Source organism: Balaenoptera borealis (assembly GCF_965194805.1).
Source record: "Balaenoptera borealis genome assembly, chromosome: 3".
Lineage (NCBI taxonomy): Eukaryota > Metazoa > Chordata > Mammalia > Artiodactyla > Balaenopteridae > Balaenoptera > Balaenoptera borealis.
In genome coordinates this window covers 182,753,771-182,764,167 of record NC_138866.1, presented here as the reverse complement: position 1 = coordinate 182,764,167, position 10,397 = coordinate 182,753,771, and the positions used below count along the sequence as shown (strand labels likewise).

The following is a 10,397-nucleotide window of genomic DNA, read 5'->3' as shown; positions in this document are numbered from 1 at the left end:
GCATCACTATCTATGCATCACTATCTATGCATCACTATCTATGCATCACTATCTATGCGTCAGCATGCCTTATGGGCCATTCTTTGGAGATACAGACTTCCCCCTCAGGGCAGCACGTCCTTCTTCTGGGGAACAACCAGGGGCTCTTAGATCCAGAGCAGGCACCTGGAACGAAACTGGCCGCAAGCCATTTTCCTTTTTTACGCTCAATACCGCAGCGTCAGGAGTGCATACCAAGAAAGAGACAAGCAGTTCTCCGCAAAGCAGAAAGCTGAATAAGCTTACAGCTTGGGGGCCACCACATATAGGTTCTTCCTCTCAGGAGAGCTGGAGTCTCACAGGCTGGTTGTAATAACAACAGGCAACATTTTTGGAACTTTAGGCCAAGTACTGGTCTTGTTTGTGATCATTCCATCTGAAGCCCATGCGTTAGGTATGATGATCTTCTGTGACTCTGAGGCACAGAGACGTTAAGTAGCTTCCTCTAGGCCACGCAGTAATTAATGGGAGGAGCCAAGATTCAAACCGCAGCACATGGGATTCCAGACCTGAGTGTTAACCGCTGTGCCGTATGGTGACTTTTCCATGTGGCCCAAGAAAAAGCATCTGGGAAGGAAGAGGCGGCCACTGGGCTGCTCTGGGGCCAGGACCCATGCAGCACTTAGAATGTGCCTATTCCCTGATGCCCGACCTGATGGGCCACGTTTAAACCATCCAGATACAGCTGGAGTCATGTGGGTGAACAAGTCAGTTGTGTGGCAATCCGTGTCACAAAGGAAGCAAGCGTGGCCTCCAAAGATGACCAAGGGAGGTGGTGAGCAGCTGGAAATCTGTGCGCAGACGGACAGATTCCCCTGCCCTGGATCTGCTCATTCTGTACCTGCTGTGACACCCAATAGGGTCACTACAGGGGCAGGGGCAGTGAGATAAAGAAAACCAGCCGAGTTAATCCATGCCTTATTTATGAAATTCTAAACAGCTGCTCCCCTGCCAGCTCCCCAGAAGTGAAAACAAAGGGCTGCTTTAGGAGGGCGTACCTCCAGCAAGCCTGGCTCTGCTCAGGCGCCGAGGCCAGGTCAGTGCTGGACCGCAGAGCGTTCCAGCTGTCGACGACATCCCTGCGATCCGCAGCCCTGCAGGCCGCTGCAGAGCTGCAGAGTCGGAACAGTGCCCGGACATCGGCATCAGTGTTTCCTCACCGACAGACTCGTTTATAAATAAACCATCTCCGACTCTACCTTTTTTGGATTTTCTCAAAAGCTACCTGCTTCGTGAAAATATCTGGAGAGCGGACATAATTAGGTCAAGGGACGCAAAATGTTGCTGGTCACAAATCGCTCTTTCTGCAATTGCAAACCACTCAGCACAGCATGTTTTGCCTTCTTTTTGCTAAAAATTGAAATGGAGACATTTATGGGAGAAATGCAAATTGAAACAAAGAAGACTTTTTTTTTTTTTCCATATCAGTTGGCAAAGACTTAAAAGTTTTATAAAACCTAGGATAGGTGAGGATTTAGGGAAACTCCCTTCATTGATTGATGGTCAGATATAAAGGCCTCTATGGAGGCCATGGTAATATCTGTAAAAAAATTTTATGTACAAACCCTTTGACTTGGCAACTCAGCTTTTAGGAATTTACCCTACGGATATATTTGTGCATGTACAAAAATATATGAATAAAGAATATTCACTGCAATATTGTAATATTTTTAAAACTCTGAAGATAACTTAAATGTCCATGAATAGGGGACTGGTATATAAAGTACATTTATAGAAAGAATACTATGTAGCTATTAAAAATAATAAAGTAAATCTGTATGTGTTGAAATAAAGCATGCCAATATATTATTAAGTATATAATAAATAATTATTCAAAAAAGGTGTCATAATATTGTATACAAATTTTAAAATGTTTTTTTCAATGTTGTGTACACATGGAAAACTCTGGAAGGATATATAAGAAATTGTTAATAATGGCTATCTTTAGGTAGAGGAGGCATAAAAGAAAACTTTTATTTTCATCTTTTATGTCCTTCTCATCTATTTGAAATTTTTTAATGCATGTACTGCATTTAGCTTTTTTTTCTTTTTAATTCGTCTGTATTTGTTACAAACTTTTAAAGCAGAACGTGACTTGAGCACCATTTATCATTTTTAAAAACTGGCTTCCGTTTTTCAGAAATAGTGACACTGAAGATTCCTGGATCGTATTTAGAATTTCCATGCTCCTCTTTTCTACAGAACGTACAAATCACAAATGCCTCCTAAGGCAGAATAAAGAAAACTGAAAAAAAAAAAAAAAAAAGAAAGGAACATAAACCACGTTCTCCAAAAGAGCTTGTTTTCCTCCCATCCTCAAAAGTCCTGCTATTTCTTGTAAAAGGTTCTATAGCCCATTTATTATTTCCGCTGGATTTGCACGTGTTGAGTGAGTGTGAGTCAGTGGTGGTGGAGGTCAGGCTGCGACGTGTCCCTGTGCCCTTCCTCTGACTGACGCGCAGAGAAGAAGCCTCACGAGCTGCCTGAGCCTCCGGGGGCCTGGGCACGTGGGACTGAGGAAAAGCACGTCCACAGCTGACTTGATCTGATACAGCAGAGGCTGGCAGTTCTCTTGGTTTCCCTTTGTGAGTCAGCATTTGCCCTCTGGCGTGGCCGAGATCCACAGTACACAGTGTGATGATGGGGTTCGACGCACTGCAGGAGTTTGAGCCAAGACCTCTTCAGAAACAACTCTAGCAGGAGAAAACACCTTTACTTTAATTCTGCATTTCAGCAGTGTTCTCTACAAACTACTATACATAAAAGAGATAAGCAACAAGGTCCTACGGTACAGCACAGGGAACTGGATCCAATATCCTGTAATAAACCACAATGGAAAAGAAGATGAAAAAGAATATATACATATGTATGTACGTATAACTGAATCACACACGAAAAAATGTTCTCTGCTTGAGTAGAGTCTACTTCACTAGACTTAGTGTGGTAATCATTTTGCGATATATCCAAATATTGAACCATTATGTCATATACCTGAAACTAATATCATGTTGTATGTCAATTACACCTTAATAAAAAAGATAAAATGAAACAAAAATGTCCTCTGTTTACCATTGAAATTATTATATTTCTGAGATGGTGGTTAATGTTTGCCTTTTCAGAAGATTTAAAACAATAATAATAAGGGCTTCCCTGGTGGCACAGTGGTTAAGATACACCTGCCAACGCAGGGGACATGGGTTCGAGCCCTGGTCCGGGAAGATCCCACATGCCGCGGAGCAACTAAGCCCGTGGGCCACAACTACTGAGCCTGCGCTCTAGAGCCCGCGAGCCACAGCTACTGAGCCCGCGAGCCACAACTACTGAAGCCCGCGTGCCTAGAGCCCGTGCTCTGCAACAAGAGAAGCCACCGCAATGAGAAGCCCGCGCACCGCAACAAAGAGTAGCCCCCACTCGCCGCAACTAGAGAAAGCCCACATGCAGCAACAAAGACCCAACGCAGCCAAAAATAAAAATAAATAAATAAATGATAATAATAACAATAACGCTTTAAGTGATAAGTATTCTACAGTACTTACATAAGTAATATGTTACCTAGGTGATTTTTCCAATTCAAGAGAAGGGCCAGTTGATAAAGCGAGATGGTGATGCTCGTGCTTCCCGGCCAGGAAAGGGGCGTCCGTGCCTTTGGAAAAGCTCCTCTTCTAGTTCCAACAGCCTTCCTGCCTACTTTCCCCGCTGTCCACCTCCATCCCAGCTGCCGACAGCGGAGTGAATTGGGGGGGATCAGAGTTGACTTGGGGCTGTGGGAGGTGAGTCCGCCATCCTGGAATCCCTTCCCCTCCACGAGCCCCCAGCCTCAGGTGAAAACCACTGACAGAATAGCCCACTGTGGGGCTTGGTGTCCTACCCGCTTCTTCCCCCCAGTATTCAGTATCTCAAAGAAGATTACTTTCCCCAGACACAGAGAGACCAGACTACTTTTCTAAGTTCACAGAGCTCTTCATGACTCACCAGCCAACAGGGAAGGAAACTTTATCGTCCCCAGCTGGTGGGATGTTGATCTCCAAAATCCCATCTGAAAGTGTGTTTTCTTAGACCATTGCCGATGCCAGTCTCCAGAGGCGGGGTCCCCGGGGAGCTGACTCAGAGATGGAAGTCAGCACGTCAGCTGCAGAATGTTTATTAGGGGGTGATCTCAGATTCACACTGTGGGTGGAGGGGATAAAACAGGGCTGTACTTCTAAGGCACCAGTAGTGTCCTACTTCGTAAGCTGAGTGATGGGTACGTGGGTATTCATTTTATTAATATTTGCTAATCTGTACATTCATTTTACATACACTATTTTAAATGAATGATATATTTTACAATTTTAAAACTTCGTTAAGTCTTAAGAGTGGAGGATCACAGTGTGATAAAATGTTCTGACACCAGAATTCCTAGCGTTTCTGGAATGTTCTCTTGGGCCACCATTTAAGCTCTGGACACCTCCATGTCTTCATGTATCAAATGGGGATTGTAATAACGTTTACTTCATATGTTCACGGTCACAGTTAAAGGAGATTAGGCATGTAAAGTGGGTTAAATAGTGTCCCCTCGGTTCACATCCACCTGGAACCTCAGAATGTTAACTTCTTTGGCAAGTCAGCCTTGGCAGATGTGATCAGTTAAGATGAGGTCATACTAGGTTAGGGTGGGCCCTAAATCCATCTCCTCCTCCTTATAAAAAAAAGGAGAGAACACACAGATATATGCCCACACGGGGAAGACCAGAGGCAGATACTGGAGTGAAGCAGCCACAAGCCAAGGAACGTCAAGGACTGTCTGTCAGCAACCGCCAGAAGCTAGAAGAGGCGAGGCAGGATTCTCCGCTAGAGCTCTCAGAGGGAGCACGGCCCCGCTGACCCCTTGATCTTGGACTTCCAGCCTCGAGAACTGGAAGAGAATAAATTTCTGTGGTTTCCAGCCACCCCGTTTCTGGTGCTTTGCTTGGGCCGCCAAAGGAAACTGATACATCACGTAAATGCGTAGCTGGTCCGTGGTGCAGGGAAACCACTCACTGAAAATTAGCCCTTATAATTAAGTAAATTCAAACATCTGTGCCAACAGTTTGACTTGAAACCTTCTTCCTTGCTGCTTTGTCCTGCCCGACATTTAACGAAACACTTACCTGGCAGTTTCCCTTGGATTGCAGCTGCCTGCATGTTCAGTTGCCTTCTGGCCTGCGAGCTCCAGGAGATGCAGACTAAGCCTTAGGCAGTTTTTGTGTCTCTTACAGCACTGAGCACCGCGATATAAAGATTCGAGCACTTACTATGGGTTAGAAGCGGTGCTAGGCTTGGGGGTCACCAAAGCTTACCTGCCCTGTTGGATGTTTCTGTGGTGAGAGGCCCAGGCAGCTGAGTCCCCACGGGACTCTGTGATAGGTGCCGTAACAGAGACAGGTAGAGGGGGGGCAGGGAGGCACTCACGCTCACTTTTCAGCTGAGGTTTGAAGTGTTACCAAGTGGGATGGGGTGGCGGGTGAGGACAAGCTAGGGCCGGGTTTCCAGGAATCTGCAAAGACCGCATTGTGATGGCCTGGCGGGCAAAGCCAAGGAGTTTGTACTCTACTCTTAGAAATAAAGAACAATCAAAACTGTATTCATTTTCGAGTTCTTTTCCATCTAAGTTATTACAATATTGAGCAGAGTCCCCTGCGCTACACAGTAGGTCCTTGTTGGTTCTCTGTTTTATATGTAGTAGTGTGTACACCTGAAACAGACACAACATTGTTAATCAACTACACTCCAATATAAAATAAAAACATAAATAAATAAGAGAAGAAAGTGTATTCATCTTTCAACAGGCTATTTTTGGACAAATGGCCAACTGCCATTCCTTGGAGGAAGCTTTCACTGAAGTCTCCATATGACAGGCATCGTGGTGGTGGCCGCTGGCTCCTTTGGGGCCATCCATCCTTTCCTGAGTCCTTAGGTCCCTCTGAAATCAGAGGGCAACTCCTGAATCTTCTCACATGCTGTGTCACCATGATATTGAGACACGAAATCAGGGTGTGGGAACTAAGAACTGAGGAGGGAGAGAGATGCTAGGAGAGTCCAAGAGAAATAGGATTTGATTTGGGAGCTGAGAAAGAAAAAGCAGTGGGGAGAAGAGCAAAAAAGGGCAAATGAAGGCAGAAGGCTTGTGTTGCCTGTCTCTGTGAACTTCGAGAAGACTTGGGCCTCAGGTGGAAAGCTGGGTAGGCAGGCGCGAGCTTATGCACATCCCCGGCGTCCTGGGAAAGGTGGCCGCAGGTGGAAGCAGGCAGCAGAGCTGACAAGAGCAGGCGACGTCCTCCAGCAAGGGCTGAAACAGAACTCCCAGCTCCTCCCATGACCCAGCACGTGCAAGGGTCTCAAGGTGGCCACGAACGTCAGGGGTCCCACGCCAAGCCCGTGGGGCAGCTCTGAGAAGGACCAGCGTCTCCCAGAAAGTGAGTGCGTTTTGCAGACTGGGGTTTCCCAGGAATTCTGACTCTCTGTCTATATGTCGCCTTCTCCCAACTTGATATTTGTGTAGCATAGTATTTTCTACTCACTAAATGCTTTTTCTTTCAAATCAACTTGATTGAGGTATGATTTTAATTCAATAAAATGCACCGACTTCAAAGTGTACATTGTGATGATTTCTGACAAGTTTGTACACCCAGGTAACCACCAGAACAGTCAAGATAGAGATCACGGGCTGCACCCCAGAAAATTCCCTTCTTACTCAATCCTTCCACCCCAGCTCCAGGCAACCACTGATCTGCTTTCTGTCACTATAGATTAGATCTGTCTTTTCTGGAATTTCATATAAATGAAATCATACAGGGCACACTCTTTGCTGTGTCAGGCTATTTTTTTCTCAGCATAACATTTCTGAGAACAATCCGTGTCACTGTGTACAGTGTGTTCTTGTTTTTATGGCTGACTAGCATTTTGTTGTGTCACTAGACCTCCATCTGTTGATCTATTCACCTGTGGATGAAATTAGGGTTGTTTCCACTTTGGGGCTGTTATGAATTAAGCTTCTCTGAACATTTGTCTACACATCTTTCTGTGGACATATGTTTTCATTTCTCTTGGATAAATATTAGGCATAGGATTTCTGGGTGGATCCTTTAAAGTGTATCTCTAGAAGAAACTGCCAAAGTGCTTTCCACAGTGGTTGCAGAGTTTTGCTTTCCCACCAGCAGTGTATGAGTTCCATTACTTTACATCCTTGCCAACACTGGCTATGGACTTGGTGTGTCTCTTTAATTTTGGACATTCTAATGGGTGTGCGGTGGTTTCTTTTGTGCTTTTCACTTGCATTTCTCTATAACTAATGACATTAAGCATCTTCTCATGTGCCAACTGGCTATTCTTGTATTAAGTGTCTCTTCAAATTTTTTGATCATTTTTTATTGAGTTGTTTCTTATTATTAAGTTCTAAGAGTTCTTAAATATTCTGATACAAGGACTTTGTCGTTTGTATTGCCAATACATATTATGACTATATGACCAGTGCCCTGAAAAGACTATCATTTCCCCATTAAATTGCCTTGGCATCTTTGTCAAAAATCAATTGTCTGTGTATGTGTGGGTCTATTTCTGAATTCTGTTCTGTTTCTTCCATCTGTATATCTGTTCATACACCAATACCACATTATCTTGATTTCTATAGCTTTATGTTAAGTCTTGAAATTAAGTAGTACCGTCAGCCCTCTGTATCCATGGGTTCCACATCCTCTGATTCAACAAACAGCAGATTGAAAATATTCTTTAAAAAAAACAAAACTCCAGAATGTTCCCAAAAGCAAAACTTGAATTTGGTATGCACAGGCAACTATTTACATAGCATTTACATTATGTTAGGTATTATAAGTAATATAGAGAAGAGTTAAAGTGTATGGGAGGATGTGCATGGATTATATGCAAATATTATACCATTTTATAAAAGGGACTTGAGCATCCAAGGGTTTTGGTATCCATGGGGTGTCCTGGAACCAATCCCCCAAGGGTACCAAGGACAACTGTGTAAGTCCTCCAACTTTGCTCTTTTATTTCAAAACTGTTTTAGCTATTACAGATCTTTTGCACTTCTATATAAATTTTAGAATCAGCTTGTCAATTTATATATTTTTAAAGCCTGCTGGAATTTTTACTGAGAGTGCCTTTATTCTATAGATCAGTTTGGAAAGAACTGATATGAAAACAGTATCTTCCAATGCAGGAACATAATATTTCGCTCCATTTATTCAGGTCTCCTTCATTTCTCTCTGAAACATTGTATAGTTTTCACTGTTCAGGTGTTGTGTCTATTTTGCTAAATCTGTCCCTAAGCATTTTGAGGTTTTTATGCTCCTGTAAATGGTACTGTTTATTGTCATTTCAATTGCTAACTTCTCCTTGCTAGTTTAATACATTGTTTTAACATGACTTTTTGCTAAAATTAGTCCTTTTTTGTTTTTTGTTTTTTTTTTTTTAGTCATCCGTGAAAGCACTGGGCAAAGGGTATGTGCTCTCCGGCAGTACTCGGGAAACTACCAGAAGAAATTCATGAAAAGCGTGTATGGTTGGAAATGCTACCTAAGAAACGGCTTCCCCTAAGAACAAGGGCTCAGACAGAAGCTAGCCAAGATCACAGGTGACCCTGCAGGGTAATTTAACCAACCTAGAGATACAAATTCAGTTAGTCTGACCCTGGGAAGAGGAATTAAAGGTTTTTGAAAGTGGTTCACAAGCTTGGGGGAAGAGGGAAGAAAGAAGTCCTTCCTCTGAGCAACTCAGAATCCCCTGGGCAGTTTCTCAGAATCACGGAGATTCTGATATGCGATCGATCATCAGACAGGTATCCTCCCTCCGAATCCCTCTGTTAACCACTGTGACCTCAGGCCAAGTCATTGATGGGAGGACAGTGTATGTCTCTGTGTGGGGAGGTGGGAGATAGTCCTGAATGACGCGGGGTCATTTGGAATATGGGTACTTCCTGTGAGGCCCTGAAGAAAAGCCCTTTGGAACCTGCAATTCCTGCTACAGTGCTGTTGTCCCGCAGTTTAAGACTGGTTCCAGTGGGCATGCTTCAGTCCTCATTAAAATGGAAATGCCCCTAAGTCAGTCATTACCCAACAGTTCACACATGAACCAACAAGTAATTTTTGAAAGAACCGTTACCTTGGAAATGGTCTGTAGTGCCCTGTAGGTAGGGTTTGGGGACTTTTGACGGGAGGGGCATTGCAGAAGAGGGGAAGGAGGAAAACTCTGGAGCGTGCATGCACTGTGGATGGAGTTCAAAATATGCCCAGTTAGGGAAAAGAGCAAAGAAAGACCAGTTGGGGAACTGCAAATGCACTGCCTTCTTTCCACTTGTAGAGCCCACGTAGCTGACTAACAGCCACTTCCTGTTAGCTGGACCTGTGGGGCTGGACCCCTACTAGTTAAAGAAACAGGAATATTCATACAGATTGTCCAAAGATTCCTCTACATCAGTGTAACAAACTCCTGTCCATCCTTCTAAGCTCATCTCTGCAGCACCTCCTCTGAGAAAGCCGTACTCACTCACCCACATTAGCAGCTACTTCTCTTTCGGCTCACACAGATCTTTATTTATAACCCAATGGTTTTTACGCTCTAGAATAAATCATAACTACTTTGTTTAAATGTCTCTCCCCCACTATTCTGGGACAAGTTGCTTCAACGACCAATTGTTATCTCCACCTCAGACATTACCCCTGAGTTTCATTCCCCTAACCTCCAAATGCCTTTTCTGGCATCACCATCCGGGTCCATCAGAGGGACCTCAAACTCAGAGTATCCAAGGCTCAACTCACACATCACTTCTTTTTGCAGTGTGTGCTCTCTCTTGGTGAATAGCTTCTCTGTTTCTCTTCGGGCAAGCCAGACATGGGTACTCATCCTGGATTCCCACGACCTGGTCCTTCTCCACGCCCACGTCACTCTATGTTTTTACTTCCTCTATATCTCGAGAGTCTCCTCATGTTCATCCATTCTCGCTGTCATCACCCTAGACCAAGCCTGCAGCATCCTCTCCCCTGCTCTCTTGCAATGACCTGTTTCTGATCTCCCCACATGTATTCCAGCCTGCCTTGAACTGAACCTATTTTCCTCACCGCAGCCAGTGTGATCTCTGGAAAATGCAAATCTGATCCCTCTCTATACCACTTACAATCCCTCAATGTCTTCCTTTCCTCTTGGGGTGAAGACCCAAATCTCTGACATTGCCTACAAAGCCCTGTGCTTCCTCAAGCTGTCACCTCACCAGCCTCCTGTCACTTTCTGTGTTTCAGCTGACTCATTTTTTTCCTTTAACTCACTATTTCTTTAACTTCTCATTTTTAAATAATTTCAGACATACAAAATGTTGCAAAAATAGT

At 44.1% G+C, this 10,397-nt stretch overlaps 1 long non-coding RNA gene across 1 annotated transcript in view; it reads left to right on the top strand.

Annotated features, from left to right (window-relative positions):
- LOC309626078 overlaps window positions 1-2,309 on the top strand; it is a 37,501-nt gene extending 35,192 nt beyond the window's left edge. Inside the window, exon 3 of the long non-coding RNA XR_014242950.1 lies at window positions 309-2,309. This is a non-coding gene — a long non-coding RNA (uncharacterized lncRNA). The remainder of the gene's footprint in view (window positions 1-308) is intronic.
- The last annotated feature ends 8,088 nt before the right edge of the window (window positions 2,310-10,397 follow it).